The sequence below is a fragment of the Panthera tigris genome, chromosome X, assembly GCF_018350195.1.
Source record: "Panthera tigris isolate Pti1 chromosome X, P.tigris_Pti1_mat1.1, whole genome shotgun sequence".
Taxonomy (NCBI): domain Eukaryota; kingdom Metazoa; phylum Chordata; class Mammalia; order Carnivora; family Felidae; genus Panthera; species Panthera tigris.
Genome location: NC_056677.1, coordinates 78,829,922 through 78,851,429, shown reverse-complemented (window position 1 = coordinate 78,851,429; position 21,508 = coordinate 78,829,922). Strand labels below are relative to the sequence as shown.

Genomic DNA, 21,508 nt, shown 5'->3' with positions numbered 1-21,508 from the left:
TCGAGTGCACATGGAACATTCTCCAAGATAGATCATATACTGGGTCACAAAACAGCCCTTCATAAGTATACAAGAATTGAAATTATACCAAGCATACTTTCAGACCACAATGCTATGAAGCTTGAAATCAACCACAGGAAAAAGTCTGGAAAACCTCCAAAAGCATGGAGGTTAAAGAACACCCTACTAACGAATGAGTGGGTCAACCAGGCAATTAGAGAAGAAATTAAAAAATATATGGAAACAAACAAAAATGAAAATACAACAATCCAAATGCTTTGGGATGCAGCGAAGGCAGTCCTGAGAGGAAAATACATTGCAATCCAGGCCTATCTCAAGAAACAAGAAAAATCCCAAATACAAAATCTAACAGAACACCTAAAGGAAATAGAAGCAGAACAGCAAAAGCAGCATAAACCCAGCAGAAGAAGAGAAATAGTAAAGATCAGAGCAGAAATAAACAATATAGATTCTAAAAAAACTGTAGAGCAGATCAACGAAACCAAGAGTTGGTTTTTTGAAAAAATAAAATTGACAAACCTCTAGCCAGACTTCTCAAAAAGAAAAGGGACATGACCCAAAAAGATAAAATCATGAATGAAAATGGAATTATCAGGGAATACTATGAAAAAGTATATGCCAACAAATTGGACAACCTGGAAGAAATGGACAATTCCTAAACACCCACACTCTTCCAAAACTCAATCATGAGGAAATAGAAAGCTTGAACAGACCCATAACCAGCGAAGAAATTGAATCGGTTATCAAAAATCTCCCAACAAATAAGAGTCCAGGACCAGATGGCTTCCCAGGGGAGTTCTACCAGACGTTTAAAGCAGAGATCATACCTATCCTTCTCAAGCTATTCCAAGAAATAGAAAGGGAAGGAAAACTTCCAGACTCATTCTAGGAAGCCAGTGTTACTTTGATTCCTAAACCAGACAGAGACCCAGTAAAGAAAGAGAACTACAGGCCAATATCCCTGATGAATATGGATGCAAAAATTCTCAATAAGATACTAGCAAATTGAATTCAACAGCATATACAAAGAATTATTCACCATGATCAAGTGGGATTCATTCCTGGGACGCAGGGCTGGTTCACATTCGCAAATCAATCAACGTGATACATCACATTAATAAAAGAAAAGAGAAGAACCATATGATCCTGACAATCGATGCAGAAAAGGCCTTTGACAAAATCCAGAACCCTTTCTTAATAAAAACCCTTGAGAAATTCGGGATAGAAGGAACATACTTAAACATCATAAAACCCATGTATGAAAAGCCCACAGCTAACATAATCCTCAATGGGAAACACTGAGAGCTTCTTCCCTGAGATGAGGAACACGACAGGGATGCCCACTCTTGCCGCTGTTGTTTAACATAGTGCTGGAAGTTCTAGCATCAGCAATCAGACAACAAAAGGAAATCAAAGGTATCAAAATTGGCAAAGATGAAGTCAAGCTTTGGCTTTTTGCAGATGACATGATACTATACATGGAAAATCCGATTTACTCCACCAAAAGTCTGCTAGAACTGATACATAAATTCAGCAAAGTTGCAGGATACAAAATCAATGTACAGCAATCAGTTGCATTCTTATACACTAACAATGAAGCAACAGAAAGACAAATGAAGAAACTGATCCCATTCACAATTGCACCAAGAAGCTTAAAATACCAAGGAATAAACCTAACCCAAGATGTAACATAACTATATGCTGAAAGCTATAGAAAGCTTATGAAGGTAATTGAAGAAGATATAAAGAAATGGAAAGATATTCCCTGCTCATGGATTGGAAGAATAAATATTGTCAAAATGTCAATACTACCCAAAGCGATCTACACATTCAATGCAGTCCCAATCAAAATTGCACCAGCATTCTTCTCGAAACTAGAACAAGCAATCCTAAAATTCATATGGAACCACAAAAGGCCCCAAATAGCCAAAGTAATTTTGAAGAAGAAGACTAAACAGGAGGCATCACAATCCCAGACTTTAGCCTCTACTACAAAGCTGTAATCATCAAGACAGCATGGGATTGGCACAGAAACAGACACATAGACCAATGGAATAGAATAGAAACCCCAGAACTAGACCACAAACGTATGACCAACTAATCTTTGACAAAGCAGGAAAGAACATCCAATGGAAAAAAGACAGTCTCTTTAACAAATGGTGCTGGGAGAACTGGACAGCAACATGCAGAAGGTTGAAACTAGACCACTTTCTCACACCGTTCACAAAAATAAACTCAAAATGGAGAAAGGAGCTGAATGTGAGACAGGAAACCATCAAAACCCTAGAGGAGAAAGCAGGAAAAGACCTCTCTGACCTCAGCCGTAGCAATCTCTTACTCAACACATCCCCAAAGGCAAGGGAATTAAAAGCAAAAATGAATTACTGGCACCTTATGAAGATAAAAAGCTTCTTCACAGCAAAGGAAACAACCAACAAAACTAAAAGGCAACCAACGGAATGGGAAAACATATTTGCAAATGGCATATCGGACAAAGGGCCAGTATCCAAAATCTATAAAGAGCTCACCAAACTCCACACCCGAAAAACAAATAACCCAGTGAAGAAATGGGCAGCAAACATGAATAGACACTTCTCTAGAGAAGACATCCGGATGGCCAACAGGCACATGAAAAGATGCTCAACATCGCTCCTCATCAGGGAAATACAAATCAAAACCACACTCAGGTATCACCTCACACCAGTCAGATTGGCCAAAATGAACAAATCAGGAGACTATAGATGCTGGCGAGTATGTGGAGAAACGGGAATGCAAACTGGTACAGCCACTCTGGAAAACAGTGTGGAGATTCCTCAAAAAATTAAAAATAGACCTACCCTATGACCCAGCAATAGCACTGCTAGGAATTTACCCAAGGGATACAGGAGTACTGATGCATAGGGGTACTTGTACCCCAATGTTTATAGGAGCACTCTCAACAATAGCCAAATTATGGGAAGAGCCTAAATGTCCATCAACTGATGAATGGATAAAGAAATTATGGTTTATATACATAATGGAGTACTACATGGCAATGAGAAAGAATGAAATATGGCCTTTTGTAGCAACGTGGATGGAACTGGAGAGTGTGATGCTAAGTGAAATAAGCCATACAGAGAAAGACAGATACCATATGTTTTCACTCTTATGTGGATCCTGAGAAACTTAACAGAAACCCATGGTGGAGGGGAAGGAAAAAAAAAAGAGGTTAGAGTGGGAGAGAGCCAAAGCATAAGAGACTGTGAAAAACTGAGAACAAACTGAGGGTTGATGGGGGGTGGGAGGAAGGGGAGGGTGGGTGATGGGTATTGAGGAGGGCACCTTTTGGGATGAGCACTGGGTGTTGTATGGAAACCAGTTTGACAATAGATTTCATATATTGAAAAAATAAGAGAGATATCACAGGACCAGAAAATTGAGATGACTCATTACTCCTTTATTTATTTTCCAGAACATTAAAAAAATTACAGAAAGTATTCTTCACATGAAAATTCAGTTTCAGGGATGCCTGGGTGGTTCAGTCAGTTAAACATCTGACTTCAGCTCAGCTAATGATCTCAAGATTCATGAGTTCAAGCCCCACGTTGTGTACATCTCCCTCAAATGAAAAACCAATAATAGATATGCTAAAAAGAATAAGGAGTCCAAGTATATCACTAAAGAAAATAGACAAACCATGAGAAATAGAAAGAGAAGAAATAATCAGAACAAAGGCTACAGAAACAACCACAAAGTAAGTAACAAAATATATATATATCAATAATTAGCTTAAATGTAAATGACCTAAATGTTTCAATCAATAAACAGAGTGTCAGAGTGGATAAAAAACAAGACCCATCCATATTCTGTCTATAAGAGACTCATTTCAGACCTAAAGACACCTGCATTTTGAAAATGAGGGGATGGAGAAACATGTACCATGGGAAGGGATGTCAAAAGAAAGTTGGAGTAGCACTACTAATATCAGACAAATAGACTTTAAAACAAAGTATGTAAGAAGAGACAAGGAAGAATGCAATATAACAATAAAGGGAGCAATCCAACAGATGCTATAACAATTGTAAATATTTATACCCCCAACATGAAATACCCAAATACATACAACAGTTAATAACAAAAAAAGAAACTAATCAATAGCAACACAATAATAGTATAGAACTTTAACATCCCACTTACATCAATAGACAGATCATCCAAACAGAAAAGCAGCAAGGAAACAGTGGCTTTAAATGACATATTGAACCATATGGATTTAACAGATATATTCAGAACATTCCATCTTAAAACAGCAGAATACACATTTTTTTCAAGTATGCATGAACCATTCTCCAGAGTTGATCACATATTATGTCACAAAATAAGTCTCAACAATTTCAAAAAGATCACAGTTATACCATGCATCTTTTCTGACCACAATACTATGAAACTAGAAATCAACCACAATAAAAAATCTGGAAAGACCACGAATACATGGAGGTTAAAAAACATGTTACTAGACAATGAATATGTCAACCAAGGAATCAAAAAAGAAATAAAAAATTACATGGAAAAAATGAAAATGAAAACACAACAGTCCAAAACTTTTGGGATGCATCAAAAAAAAATTTTGAGAGGGAAGTTTATAGCAATACAGGCATTCTTCAAGAAGGAAGAAAAATTCCAAATTAACAACATTACCTTACATCTAAAGGAGCTAGAAAAAGAACAGCAAACAGAATCCAAAAACAGAAGGAAGGAACTAATAAAGATTAGAGTATAGATAAATGAATAAATGATATGAAAACTAAAAAAAAACAATAGATCAATGAAACCAGGAGCTGGTTTTTGTAAAGATCAACACAATTGAAAAACTTTTAGCCAGACTTATCAAAAAGAGAGCTAGAGAGAGAAAAAGAGATAGAGGGAGAAAGGACTCAAATAAATAGAATCACACTTGAAAGAGAAGAAATAACAAACAAAACCACAGAAATACAAACAATTATAAAAGAATATCACGAAAAACTACATGCCAACAAGTTAAACAACATGGAAGAAATGGATAAATTCCCAGAGACATATAATCTACCAAAACAGAACCAGGAAGAAATAGAAAATCTGAACAGACCAGCTACCAGCAAGGAGATTGAATCAGTAAACACAAAACTCCCAACAAACAAAAGTCCAGGACCACTTGGCTTCTTAGGTGAATTCTGTCAAGCATGTAAGAAGATGAGCGCTTGGGTGGTTCAGTTGTTGAGTGCCCAACTCTTGATTTCAGCTCAGGTCATAATCTTACAGTTCATGAGATCAAGCCCTGTGTCGGACTCTGTGATGATAGCATGGAGACTGCTTGGGATTCTCTCTCCCTCTCTCTCTCTCTGCCTCTCTCTCTCTCTCAAAAATAAATACAAAAGCATTTAAAGAAGAGCTAATACCTATTCTCAAATTGTTCTCCAAAATAGAACTTCCAAATTCGTTCTATGAGGATAGTATCACTCTGATACCAAAACCAGATAAAAATACCACCAATATACTAGAAAACAGAATGTAACAATACATTAAAACAATCATTCACCATTACCAAATGGGATTTATTCCCAGATGCAAGGGGGGTTCAATATTTGCAATTCAACTAACATGATACATCACATCGATAAGAAAAAGAATAGAAACCACATGATCATTTCAATAGATGCAGAAAAAGCATTTGACAAAGTACAACATCCATTCATGATAAAAGCCTTCAACAAAAGCTTAGAGGGAACATACCTCAACATAATAATAGCCATATATGAAAAATTGGCAGCAAACATTATACTCACTGGGGATAAACTGAAAGCTTTCCCCCTAAGGTCAGGAACAACACAAAGATGTCCCCTTTTGCCACTTTTATTCAACATAGGACTGGAGGTCCTAAGCATAGCAATTAGGCAACAAAATGAAATGAAAGACATTCAAGTTGTTAAGAAGTAAAACTTTCACTATTTACAGAGAACATGATATTATATGTAGAAAACACTAAAGACTTCACCAAAAAACTACTAGAAGTGATAAATGAATTCAGTAAAGTCAAAGGATACAAAAATCAATGTGCAGAAATGTATTGCATTTATATACACTCACAATGAAGCAGCAGAAAGCGAAATTAAGAATACAATCTCATTTATAATTGCACCAAATATACTAAGATACCAAGGAATAAATCTAAAACGGGAAACTATAAGACACTGATGAAAGAAATTGAAGACAACACAAAGAAATGGAAAGACATCCCATGCTCATGGATTTAGAGAATAAATATTGCTAAAATACTTGTATTACCCAAAGCAATCTACATATTTAATGTAACCCCTATCAAAATACCAACAGCATTTTTCATGGAACTAGAGCATAAAATCCTAAAATTTATATGGAACAACAAAAGACTCTGAACAGCCGAAGCAATTTTGAAAAAGCAAAGCAAAGCTGGAGATATCATAATTCCAGACTTCACGTCATATTACAAAGCAGTAGTGATCAAAATTGTATGGTACTGGCACAAAAATATACACATAGATCAGTGGAACAGAATAGAAAACCCAGAAATAAACCCAAAATTATATGGTCAATTAATCTTTGACACAGCAAGAAAGAACATCCAATGGGAAAAATCTCTTCAACAAAAGGTGTTGGGAAAACTGGTCAGCTACATGGAAAAGAATAAAACTATTCGATTATCTTATACCATACACAAAAATAAACTCAAAATGGATTATACACCTAAATGTGAAACCTGAAACCATCAAAATCCTAGAAGAGAGCTCAGGCAGTAATGTCTCTGGCATTGGCCATCACAACATTTTTCTAAATATGTCTCCTGAGGCAAGGGATACAAAACAAAAATAAACTATTGGGACCTCCTCAAAATGAAACACACACACACACACACACACACACACACACACACACAATAAACACCTTATGCACAGCAAAGGAAACAATCAACAAAACTGAAAAGCAACCTACAGAATGGGAAAATATATTTGCAAATGACTTATCTAAATAAGGGTTAGTATCTAAAATATATGATGAACTGATACCACTCAACACTCCCCCAAAACAAATAATCCATTTAAAAGTGGGCAGAAGACATGAACAGACATTTATTCAAAGAAATCCAGATTACCAACAGACTCATGAAAAAATGCTCACCATCACTCATCATCAGGGAAAGGCAAGTCAAAAACTACAATGCAATTTCACCTCACACTTGTCAAAATGGCTAAAATAAAAAACATAAGAAATGACAAGTTTGGGTGAGGATATGGAGAAAAAGAAACCCTCATGTACTGTTGGTGGGAATGCAAACTGGTGTAGCCACTCTGGAAGACAGTGTGGAGTTTCCTCAAAAAATTCAAAATAGAACTACCTTACAATACAGCAATTGCACTACTGGGTATTTAAAAAGATATACACTGTGTATTCAGAGGCATACACTCATCCTTATGTTTATAACAACATTATTTACAATAGCCAAGATACAGAAGCAGCAAAATTGTCCATGGATAGATGAATGGGTAAAGAAGACATGGTATATAAGTACACAATGGAATATGATTCAGCCATAAAAGAGAATGAAATTTTTCCCTTTGCAACAACATAAATGGAGCTGGAGTGCATAATGCTAAGAAATAAGTCAGAAAAAGACAAACACCATATGTCTTCACTTATATGTGGAATTTAAGAAGCAAAACAAAGGAGGAAAGGAAAAAGAAAAGAGAGAGCAAACCAAGAAATCGATTTTTAACTGTAAAGAACAAACTGATGGTTACCAGAGGGGAAGTGGGTGGGAGAATTGTTGAAATAACTGATGGGGATTAAGGAGTCCACTTGTGGTGATGAACACTGGGTGATGTATGGAATTGTTGAATCACTATATTTTACACCTGAAACTACTATAACATTGTGTGTTAAGTATATTAAAATGAAAATTTAAGAAAGAATCTCTCATCTCCAAGTGTACCATGAAATATTTCTGGCAGAATAAAAAATCAAGGAAAAATATCCTTCTCATATTCCAGTGAGTTTTCCATCACACCACAGATTTTTAAATGTTCTGAGACTCATTAAAGCAGCATTAAATATGTTATTTTTTTTTAGATTTGTTTGGATTACTTTCTGTCAAAACACCTTAGGACTGTATTTTATTTTTTATACAACATTTTTATTTCTATTTTTTTAAGTTTATTTATTTATTTTGAGAGACAGAAAACATGGGTGGAGCAGAGAGAGAGAGGTGGAGAGAGAGAGAATCCCAAGCAGGCTCTGCAGTGTCAGTGCAGAGCCCGATTCGGGACTCAAAGTCATGAAACATGAGATTGTGACCTGAGCCAAAACCAAGAGTCAGCCGCTTAACCAACTGAGCCAACCAGGCACACCAGGACTGTGTTTTCAAAGACAACCTCACTTTTATTTTCTAGTTTGCATTGATTTGTTTGTTTTTGTTTTTACAGAATGTAACATGAAATCCAGATGCTTTATTTCACTCATAGAGATGCATATATTTTTATCCTGATGAATAGAAAAGGAAAGCATGCAAATGAAAATGACTCCATTTCTTGAAGGTCCACTGTCTTCTCAGATTAATGCTCTCTGATATGAACATTGCAATTCACTGCATCATGCAGAAAATGTAAAAGGACAGATTTTCTGAACAGTAAACCATAGCTGTTAGAAATATAACAAAAATGGAAACCAGCATGTAGCTGGGTCTTTTGGTCAGGCACATGGAAAATGTTTTCTATTTGGTGGCATTTATCCAGAGGCCAAGTGTTCACAACCAAGTTTTTAGGTATTCATATAATTGTGGTTCTTTCTCTTATTCTTCCTCACTTTCTTATACCCTGTCTACATTCTAGTCATCTTTTCCAAACTACCTATTCTGCCACTCCACCACATCCTACTTTCAAATGAAAACAAATAACTCATCACCTGGGTGTTCTCCAAACTTAAATTAAAAAAAATATATACTAATTAGTAACATGAAAACATATGAAAGTATAAACCTCACTGGTAAAATAATTAAATAGTCAAATTTAGGATACTTTAATGCTGTAATATGGTAGTGTTAATCATATAGCTCTAGTTTAAAGGTTAAATGACAAAAGTATTAAAATTACTACAATAACTTTTAACGGATACACAATATAAAAATATGTAAATTGTAACATCAAAAACATAAAATGGGTGAGGGACATAAAAGGGTAAAGTTTTGTGCAAATTTCAATTTTATCAGCTTACAGTAGACTATTATAGCTATAAGATGCTTTTTGTAAGCCTTATGGTAAATCACAAAACAAAAACCTATATTAGATATAAGGAGAAAGAAATCAAAACATATCACTACAGAAAATTATTAATTCACAATGGAAGACACCAAGAGAGGAAGAATGGAAGAAAGGAATTAGAAAACATCCAAAAAAAAAACAATTAATAATATGGCAACAGTTTTTACCTATAAATAATTACTTTAAATGTAAATTAATTAAACCCTCCAATCAGAAGATACAGAGTAGCTGAATGAATAAAACAAAAAAAGCCTCAACTGTATGTTGCCTATAAGAGACTCACTTCTGCTTTAAGGACATAGTGAAGGGATAGAAAAAGATATTTCATCCAAATGAAAACCAGAATAGAACAGGGATAGCTATACTTATAACAGGTAAAAAATTGACTTTAAGTCAAACTGTAACAAGAGACAAAGAAGGTCATTATATGATAAATGAGTCAGCTCATTAAGAAAGTATAACAACTGTAAATATGCACCCAACATTGTAGCACCTAAATATATGAATACTTCTAAATGTATTCATATACAGAATCTGAATACAGAAATTGACAGGAACACAATAATAGTGAGGGACTTCAATACTTACTTTCAACCATGGATAGGTGATACAGACAGAAAATCAATAAAGAAATTTTGACTTGAACTATACTTTAGATCAAATGGACCTAACACATGTACAGAGCATTCCATCCAAATGTAGCAGAATACATATTCTTCTCAAGTGCACACAGAACAATCTCTAGGATATATCACATATTAGACCACAATACAATCATTTATAAACTTAGTAAGATTTAAATCATATAAAGTATCTTTTCTGAGCACAATGATATGAAACTAGAGATCAGTAGAGGAAAGCAGGAAAATTCACAAATATTCAGAAGTTAAACAATACATACCTGAACAATGAGTGGGCCAAAGAAAAAAAATGAAAATGGAAATTAAAAATATCTCAAGACAAACAAAAATAAAAACACAACATATCAAAACTTATGGAACACAGCAAAAACAGGAGAGGGAAGTCTATAGCTATAAATGTCTACATTAAGTAAAAGAAGGATCTCAAACAATCTAATTTTATACCTCAAGGAACTAAAGAAATAAGAACAAACTAAGCCCAATGCTAACAGAAGGAAGGGGGAAAACTATCAGAGCAGAAATAAAATAAAGGTACAAAACCAACAGAAAACATCAGCAACACTAAGTTGTTGTTTTGTTTTTTTTTTTGAAAAACTAAAAAAATAAAAACTTTTAGCTACACTAATAAAGAGAGAAAACTAAAAAATCAGAAATAAAAGAGGAGATATTAAAACTGAGAGTGCAGAAATATAAAGGATCATGAGAGACTATTATAAACAATTTATGCCAACAAGTTGTATCACCTAGAAGTAACAGATCAATTCCTAGAAACAGCCTATCAATTCCAAATCATTAAGACATAGAAAAATCCAAATAAACCTATAACTATTAAGGATATTGAATCAGTAATAAAAAATTTCCCAACAGATAAAAGCCCAGAATTATATAGCTTTACTGGTGAATTCTACCAAATATTTAAAGAAGAATTAATGCCAAACCAATACCAATGATGGTTTTCAGGGGCTAGAATGTAGGGGAAATGGGGAGATGTTGATCAAAGGGTACAAACTTTCACTTATAAGGTAAATAAGTTCAGATAACCTAACATACATCATGGTGACTATAGTTAATACTGAATTGAATATTGAATTATATAATTGAAATTTGCTAAGAAAGTAGATCTTAAACATTCTCACCAAAAAAGCTAACTATGTGAGGTGATGAATATGTTATTTAACTTGATTGTGGTAATCATTTCACTATATATATATACATCTATAAATATAAACATATATATATATATATATATCAATTATATGCCAATAAGTCTGAGAAAAAACCCTCAGTGACATATAACCTCACACTTATTAGGATTCCTTACTAACAAAAAAAAAGAAAGGAAAAAGAAAAAAAAAGACAATAAGTGAAGGCGAGGATATTCAAAAAGGGAAATCTTGTGCACTATTAGTGAGAATGTAAAATGGTGATGTCACTATGGAAAATAGCATGGAAGTTTCTCAAAAAGTCAAAAATAGAACTACCATATGATCCAGCAATCCCACTCTTGGAATACATATCCAAAGAACTGAAATCAAGATTTCAAAAGATATCTGCACTTGCACTGTCAATGCAGGATTATTCATAGCCAAGATATAGAAATGACCTAAATGTTCATTGATTGATGAATGAAGAATATGTGGTATGGATGGATAAAGAAAATGTGGTATATAAATACAATGGCATATTAATCAGCCTTTAGAAAGAAGGAGACCTTGCTGTATGTGACCGCATGGATGAACCTTGAAGACTTTATGCTAAGAGAAATAATCCAGTCATCGATAGGAAAATATTACATGATACCACTTATATGAGATATCTAAAAATGGTCAAACTCATAGAAACAGAGGGTAGAAATGTGGTTTTCTGGCACAAGAAGAATGGGGAAATGGGATTCTCCATGGGTATAAAATTTCAGTCATGAAAAATGAGTAAGTTCTAAAGATCAATTGCATAACATTGTGTGTATAGCTAACACTGTATTGTGGACTTAAAATTGTGTTTAGAAACTAGGTCTGTTAAGTATTTCTACCACAATGGAAAAATTTTTTTAACATTCTAACATTATTAATTGACAGGCAGCCCAAAATACTGTAAGAGCATAATAAGGTTACCAGTAAAACTAATGTGATGTTAGACTGCATTAAAAGAAGGATGGTTTTCTGAGCTAAGTAGTTGAACTCCTAATTTCCAGAACATCCACATTAGCAAGTGTCAGTTTTGTTAATGATCCAATTATCCAATTGCATTTTGCCTAAAATTGAACAACTCTTTGAGGGTTTTTGGCATCCATTCAGGTATCCTACAGATTAAATATAATTATATCAAAATTAAAGGGACTTTACACAGACTGCCCAATGCAAAATGTTGACAGAGGAGAAAGAAAGATGACTGGAAGACTTGAAACTATACCATTCTAGGAATAGGTGAGGCAACTCCAGACGATTTAAACGGAAAAATGAAAGCTCATTTTGGATATGATATCTGAGTTTAATATGTGAAAATATTTATTATACTTATTCTGTTAGCTCCAATCTAGAATTAATAACACTGATGATACAAAGATTCAAATCAAGGCTGAAGATATGAAAGAAGTTTTGGCTAATTAGAACTTAAAAATTTTGAAATGAATACTTTATAATTATTCATTAAGATTGCTCTTGCAGGTTATTTATAATCTTAATGTTAAGATTTATATCATTAAGGTTATTTATAAAGAAACCACAACTTATAAAAATTCTACTTAGGGTTGAGACTCTAAATTTCTTTATTAAGCTTGAAAAATTAAAATTTTTCTCTCTAAAAATTCCTTTTACTCATCCTGGCCCCTATGACTATGTTTCTTTACTATTTTTTTTTAACGAAATGCAGGGAGTTTTTATTTGGAGACTGGACTTCTGCAGTTTTCAGACATCCAGAACATTACCAAGAGACTGATAAGAAACCGAAATATTTGTTATCAAGCTCATGATACAATGTCCCATAACTACTGGTGTCAAATTGTCATAGGCTTTGTACTTCATGTCTTAGCGCAAAGTGCAAGAACAATGTTAAATTAGAATGTGATGAAAGAGAGGTGTATTGTAGGCTCAGTATAGATACATTGACCTCCTAAGACATAAGATAACCATAAATAGTAGACTAAATCATAAAGAACATGGTTTTGCTGACCAGTTGGACAAACAACTCTACAGTCTCCATAACAACTGAGAGAATCACTCTTTTTCAACACAAATAATCATTAGCTACAATAATCAATAGTTGTTAAAAATAATAATCTTATTGAATTATCTAATGGATATTTTCTTAAGAAAGTTAGAGGAATGTCTTATTTATTTTATAAAATTTTTCTTAAACATAATTTAAATTTTAAAAATCAGGACATTGTTTAATTTGGATTTATATAGTTGCAATATTAATTGAGACAAGAAAATTGGTCTTGCTTCACTTCCTATCCTAAGATTCTACAATTGCTACTAATTAATGTGATGCAGTGGGAGTTGGGAAGATAGGAGTAACCTCATACTCCAATGTTAGCATTAAAATACTGCTGGAGGGCCCCTGGGTGGTTCAGTTGGTTGAGCTTCTGACTCTTGGTTTCGGCTCAGGTCATGACCTCATGGGTTCATGGGTTTGAGCCCCACATTGGGTTCCATCCTGACAGCACAGAGCCTGCTTGGTACTCTCTCTCCCTCTCTTTCTCTCCCTGCCCCTCCGCTACTCCCTCTCTCTGTTTCTTTCTCTCAAAATAAATAAAATCTTTTAAAACATCCCTGGAAATAAGAACATGAGATCTATATGCTAAATGAATAAAATGTTTATTTTTCATCTGAACTATTTGAAGAGTGTTTATTTCTCCCCTTCACCATTTTATTAAGTGCTCATAGGTGTTTTTCTTTTCATTACTGTTGCCTTCCCAACATATAGCCATTTAATTACTGGCAGATCTCACCATAATTGGGCATTACTTGATTTAGCTAATAATCACCACCCAGAAAAATTGCTTGTGGAGCAGATTTCTATACAACAAATGATCTTCTTCCATAGAATGTAAGGAATGTGTTCTTAAATTTATTTTGTTCAGTTTCTTCCTATAGGTGATTAATGGCACAAGAGTGGTATAGTTACTCCACTAACTCTGAACATCTGCTACCTGCATGGCCTGAAGCCATGGCTCAATTCAGGCATGGGATGCAGGAAGCCCTGCTCTTTCTACCTTGCTTTAGTTTCAAATGCTTACCTCATGCAGGCAACTTCTCCTCCCCTACTGACATGGCCTAGACTTGATGGCACATCCAAGATCAGGCTGTGGGAGATATGAGTAGCAGCTGGTCACATCCTGCTATTTCTGTGGTAAGGTACAGACAACTGGAGATCTCATTTTGTATATGCTCCTGGAAACTGTCTGCTGGAAAATTTCTGTTCATGTGAGGTTTCTGGAAACATATATTGAATTTATTCTCTACTTTTCCATTATGGTGAATTTCTCATTGGCAAATCCCCATATAATGGGGTACACCTGCACTGTTGAATCAAAAGGCAGGGAAGCTGCATTGTAAAATTAACAGTTGCAATTAGTGTTAGGACACATTACTGTTTTTGCAAATCCACTCAATAAATCTACAGACTTTTTATATTCTTTTGTGAGTGCATATATGTGTGTGTGTAACATTATATTCCCAGCTGAGAAATTATCACATCTCTTGATTGCTTCACACCATGATTCATTATTCAAGCAGCACTGAATCAGCATTCGTGAAGATACTGTTATTGGAATCTTTGTCTTTTAACTAAGATACACAATTGAAATCCTTATCACTTTGTAATCACTAATTATCCAATGCTACTTTTTCAAATATATGGACATTAATTAGCTCCGGTGTCCTAAACCAACTCTAAATTAGGTAATTACATTGTATATCCTGCAGTTTCTGCTGGGAAGCACATTCTTCACTTCCTGTCTCTAACTGATGGCCAGCTAGTTAATGGCTTACAAATTTTCCCCAGAGATGGTTACACATCAGAAATTATTCTTTTACAGGATGTTTTCAGAATGTTGAAGATGAAAGGAGCTATGTAAATCATACTGTTATTGCTTATTATTATTATTATTATCAGTAGCAAGTCTCTTCACTGCTTCATTTCACTAGTAATTTGGAGGCAAAAGACAATGTTATAAGATGCATCTCAGGGATTTTTGTTAGAAAAAAATTGGTAAGGACTGAATGCTTGTGTTCCCCCAATATTATGTTGAAGTCCTAACCAACAATATCATTATATTAGGAGGTAGAGACTTTGGAAGATAATTAGATAATGAGGTGGAGCCCTCAGGAATAGAGTCCTCATGAATAGGATTAGAAACCTTATAAAATGGACCTCAGAGAGTTCTCTCACCCTCTTTCTGGCATGTGAATTAACAATCCACAACCCAGAAGACAACTTTAACAAGAACAAAACTAGGCTGGCACCCCAATCTTGTATTTTCAGCCTCTGGAACTATAATAAATAAATTTCTGTTATTTGTAAGCCATACATTTTGTGGCATTTTGTTATAGTAACCCAAACTGGCTAAGAAAAAAAATTTCCTAAAAAACAATTTATATTAGTCTAGGACTTCCCAAATTCTTAATAATGTGTTAGCAGAAAAGAATTTTAAAGTCTTCCTGATTTGAGATTTCACCAAGGGTAAGGGTGGCAAAGGGTAAAAGGAGAAAGCAAACCGAAGCCTATTTTGAAGAACAATGGAAATAATATTCAAAATCTTGAATAGTCTAATGGATAAAATATTCATTGTGGATGAAAAGAAAAGGTAATGTGGGAATTTGCCCTGTGAGCTACCAATGTCTTTTCACTCATGAAAATTAACCATTTCAGCAGATTTTTGTTAAATATTCTGAGGCTCTTCCATCTCCCCAAAAGTCAGAATGTGAAAAGTCACATTTAATTAGAGATCAAATTTTATAACCACAGAACAGCACTGATATATTATAACTTAACTTTTAATGGTCGTATCTACATTCTAAAAATTAAGAAACTTTATATAGAATTGTGCATACATACACACACACACACACACACACACATATATATATATATATGATCTGAGTCTGTATGAGACGTGAGTCATTTTGTGTATATGAGTCATAGTGGTCATGTCAGCTCTTTTGATAGTTGTTGAAGTTGACACAACTCCTAGTAAGCAAGTTGCACATTAATGGAATCTATGTTAACTCTTTTTAAGTTGCATTATCGCAGTAAGTACATAACATCCTTAGGGAAGAAAGGCAATTGAAAGGTGGTCCAGTCTAATCACCCATGCTCTGAATTTAGTAGCAATACAGCACTGTGGGAGTGGCTTTAGATAGACATACTTTCCCTCTGTGACAAGTCTTTTAAGATTAACACCATAATCATAAGTATTCCTGGCATCCTTTAATAACCCATTGTAAATTTAATACCCCCCCCAAAAAAAACTTACCTTGCATGCAATTAACATACTCTTTTAGGAAAACACCATGTCTTATTCATCTTTATAGCCTCTGTCCCTAGTAAAGTAGTATACTGCAGGAGCTCAATTAAATACTTGCTGAATAAATAAATAAATAAATAAATAAAAACAATGATTTTCTTTTTTCAGTTTTTACCATTTCTTGAAATATAATAATTTATATTATCAACTTTCTAATAATTTTGTCTTTTAATTCATATTAAAACTGTATTGTTATAGAGGCTACCTCCTATCATTCTGGATTTTATGAATGAATCTGTAGTCATCAAAGGTATTTATTTGTTCAACAACTATTTTGCACTTCCTATATACAAGGAGCTGTGAATGATACAAACACAAAAATCCAGGTACTTATAAAAGCTTCCATCCATTCTAGTGGAGACTATAAAACAATAGAAAGTCATAAGTGTCCGAATAAAGATACTGAAAAGTGCTATGTGACCTCTAAGGAGAGACAGATGTCACTGCATGGGAGATGAATTAACTACAGAATGATCCATGCTGTACAGGTGTATCTTAGAGATAATTGCAGTTTGGTTCCAGACCACTGCAAAAAGTAAAAATGGCAATAAAGCTAGTCAAATGATTTTTTTTTTTTGGTTTCTTAGTGCATGTAACATTTACGTTTACACTATACTATTAACTGTGCCATAGCATTATGTCTGAAAAATGTACACACCTTGATTAAAAAAACTTATTTATTGCTAAAAAATTCTAACCATCATCTGAGCTTTCAGTGAGTCACATTTTTTTTTTTTGATTTGTGGAGGGTCTTGCTTCAAGTTGACTACAGACTGATCAGGATGGTGGTTAGTGAAGTTTGGAGTGGCTGTGGCAATTTCTTAAAATAAAGTAACAATGAAATTTGTCGCATTGATTGACTCTTCCTTTCACCAATGATGTGTGTTGCTATGTGAAAGCATTTCACCCATGGTAGAACTTCTTTCAAAATTGGAGTCATTCCTGTAAAATCCTGCCACTTCTTTATCAACTAATTTTATGTAATATTCTAAATTATTTGTTGTCATTTCAACAATTTTCACAGCATTGTCACCAGGAGTAGATTTCATCTCAAGAAATCACTTCCTTTGCTCATCCATAAAAATTAACTCCTTACCTGTTAAACTTTCATTGTGAGATTGTAGGAATTCATCACACCTTCAGGCTCCACTTCTAATTTCACTTCTCTTGCTATTTTCACTACATTTGCAGTTACTTCCTCCACTGAAGTCTTGAACCCCTCAAAATCCTCCATGAGGGTTGGAATCAACTTCATTCAAAATCCTGTTAATATTGATACTTTGACCTTTCACCATAAGTCAGAAAGGTTTTTTAATATATATTAAACATAATTTATCATCAAATTGGTTTCCATACAACACCCAGTGTTCATCCCAACAGGTACCCTCCTCAATGCCCTTCACCCACTTTCCCCTCTCCTCCACCCTCCATCAACCCTCAATTTGTTCTCAGTATTTAAGAGTCTCTTATGGTTTGCCTCCCTCCCTCCCTCTCTGTAAATTTTTCCCCCTTCCACTCCCCCATGGTCTTCTGTTTAATTTCTCAGGATCCACATATGAGTGAAAACATATGGTATCTGTCTTTCTCTGCCTGCCTTATTTCACTTTAGCATAAAATGTTCTCAGTGGAGTCCAGAATAGTGAATCCTTTCCAGAAGGTTTTCAACTTACTTTGTTTAGATCCATTAGAAGAATTATTATCTATGACAGCTATAGTCTCATAAAATATATCTCTTCAATAATAAGACTTGAAAGTCAAAATTACTCCTTGATTCATGGGCTGCAGAATGAATATTGTGTTAGGGGTATGAAAACAACATTAATCTCATTGTATATGTCCATCAGAGCTCTTGGGTGACCAGATGCATTGTCAATAAGCAGTAATATTTTTAAAGGATTTTTTTTCTGAGAAGTAGGTCTTAGAAGTGGCTTGAAATATTAAGTAAATCATGCTGTAAACAGATGTGCTGTCATTCGGACTATTTTGTTCTATTTATAGAGCACGGGCAGAATAGGCATTTTTTTTTTTTCACTTTGCAGTTTCAACTCTTATACCAAAGATTGACAGCACACAGAGAGAAGAAAAGCAACAAACAAGGAACATAAAACAAATTGATCTCACATGCTACTTTCAATCAACAGAACGTGGCTCTCTAGATAGCTGTGTTTAGAAGGAATCTGAGGCTTCAGCCTCACTTAGCAGAAAGACTACTGCAACTAATTATCAATATCCGCCAATTTCACTCAACCCAGAAGAAACCAATGACACCAAAGTTGGCAGAAAAAAATGGCATTGGCTGTACCACCAGGGCCAATAAAGAAGCCAGCAAAGGTCTGAGGAAATCTGGAGTGGGCATTCTGGTGGTATCTGGTCCAGAAGGTAAATGGGATTCTGGACCAGGGATCACCAAAATCTCCTTCCTCTGCCCAGATCAGCAGCCCGAACTCAATGTCATCCCAGCTCCTGGGCCCAGATACAGTCCCATCTGCAATCTCCACTCAGGTTTTCTCCTCATCCTGGTCCTCAGCCTCAGCTGCAGCAGCGTTCAGAACATTTAAGGCCTCTTTTTCAGCCTCCATGAATGATGCGGTCCAGTGGCAAGGATTTCTCTTCTGAACCTTTGCAATGAATCTCAGCACTTTCATCTCACTAGCTTTATGGTAGGAACAGAGGCCCCAGAGGAATTCATACTCCAGAGGGTTGCTGTTCAGCATTTGTCTGTAATCCAGGTACTTTTGCTTTACAAACTCATAAACGAGAAGTTTCCTTAGATCTCCAAGGAGAGAATATCTCACCCCAGAACTCGGTCCCATCTTGCTTAGTGTCTCCCAGAGGACAGCTTCACTGGCACAGTTGCCATTCATGAATATGATGCCCAATGCCACTAAGAGAACACCCAGCTTGGGTGTGTCTTTGTCCCCAGTGTGCCAGCCAGGGACTTGGGGGTTACTGAGAAGAATCTGCAGGTGCTCTTGTCAATCTCCTTCAGTTGAATCCCAAATTTCTTCTCCAGGATAAACATCAGTGCATTTATGGCTGATATCCCACAGCATTTCTGAGTGCTTGATGGGCACCTTGGTATAATATTTAAGCATCAAGTATTTAATCAACTTATTTGTTCTTTCCTGAAGAAGGGCCACATCTGGACATTGTGGGGAACCCAGGTTCTGTGATGCATGCTAGTTGGGAGAGGGGTGCAGATTCTGCCAGTCAGGTGAAATTGACCAATCAGTGGGGATACAGTCAGGTGGGAGTGGCCAGTCAGTGGGAAGTGGCCAATCAGGTGGCAGAAGACAGTCAGGTGGTAGTGGCCAATCAGGAGATCCTTGCCAATCTGAAGGATGCTGCCCGCCTGGTGGGTTCTGCCAGGCCAGTGGGTTCAGCCAGACAACTGTACCAAGCCAGACAATGGGGTTCTGCCAAGAAACTGAGTTCTTCCAGGCTGGTGGGGTCTGTCATAGCTGGGAGGTTCTGATGTGCTGGTGGGGTCTGCCTGGCTGGCTGTTTTTGCCAGCCTGATGGGTTCTGCCAGGACAATTGGGTCTGCCAGAGCACATTGGAGGGTGCACCTGGCAGACCTCCAGGTACCTGCACCCTCCTGGTGCAGACCTCCAGGTCCCTGCAGCCAGTAGAACTTGCCTCTAATCCCCACTGCTATCCTTTTCTACATTCAAGGTATTAAACTTGTGTGTTTTCTTGTTCTAAATTATAGCCAAATTATACTCCTGGACTCCAGAGTCTGAGCCTCAGAACCATCTGCTGATATCTGTGGAGCTTGTTTAATATTCTGGGTATGGGTATAAGCTTTTGGGGGCTTAGTGGTGTCATTCAAAGCCTTAAAGGCTGTCTTAGACTAAGTATTAACCATATCACTGGCTATGACAGAGAAATTGTAGGTGGCACTTGGGTCAACTTTAATAGTGGTGTTCAAGGACTTAAAGGCCATCTTGGACTTGTTAGCTGTTAACTCACAGGTGGAAAATATCATAGGCTGAATTTTCAGAACTTTGGGTGGCAACCTGGGACTTAAAGGCTGCCTTACATAGGACATTGGAAATCTCCTTGGCATTAAGAGCCTGAAAGAAACCATACACACGATTTGGGCCTTTTGTCGTGGCATTATGAGCATTAAAACTGTTTTGGGCATAGTGGCAGCTGCTAAAACTCGAACAACAGCCATCTCACTGGCTGTTGGGGGCTGTGAACTCTGGGGACTAGCATTTGGCCCAGCTGCTGTGGCCTGGTTGGTAGGTGGATCCTCCGAACTCTGGATGCTCTCATAAGAGTCTGCATACGTAAGGTGCTGTCTTCTATAGAGGCCTTGGCCTGCAAGTGGAGGAGGCCCATACCAACTCCATTTTCTGAGCCATGGCTCCTGTCCCTCTTGAAAGAGCAGAGCCTTGCCTCAGACTCAAAACCCAACCTCCTTGTTGCCTCCCTTATTCATCACTCAGAGAATTGAAATTCCCCTGATTGGTTTTCTGCAGCTGCACCCTCTCCTTGTCCAGTAGAAAATGCCAGTCAGTATCCCAGAACAGACATAATTTTTTTAAGCTTACTTATTTTTGAGGGAGAGAGAGACAGAGAGAGAGAGCAGAGAGTGAGAGCGAGCAGGGGAAGGGCAGAGAGAAAGGAAGAGAGAGGATCCAAGCAGGCTCTGCACTGTCAGTGTAGAGCCCAAAGGGAGTCTTGAACTCACGAACCTTGAGATCATGACCTGAGTCAAAATTGACAATGCCACTCAGGTATCACATGGTCCAAGAAGAATTCTAAGACACACACACACAAAATAAGGAATTCTGAAATGCAGAAGAGCTCAAGCTGCAGGACACTAATCAATGACGTTCCACTAGACAAGATTAATTTGCATTTATGTGGACAAGAATCATATGCATTATTATCATTTTTCAAAAATTTACAGAATTATAACATAGATAAGCACAGTGAAGCTAACTCAAATGGCAAAGCCAGAGGGAACATTGACTAATACTTTTTTTCACCCTAGAACACTCACT

At 36.0% G+C, this 21,508-nt stretch overlaps 1 pseudogene; it reads right to left on the bottom strand.

Moving 5' to 3' along the window:
• Positions 1-18,732: 18,732 nt before the first annotated feature.
• Positions 18,733-20,840, bottom strand: LOC102965249 (annotated as a pseudogene).
• Between the last annotated feature and the right edge of the window lie 668 nt (positions 20,841-21,508).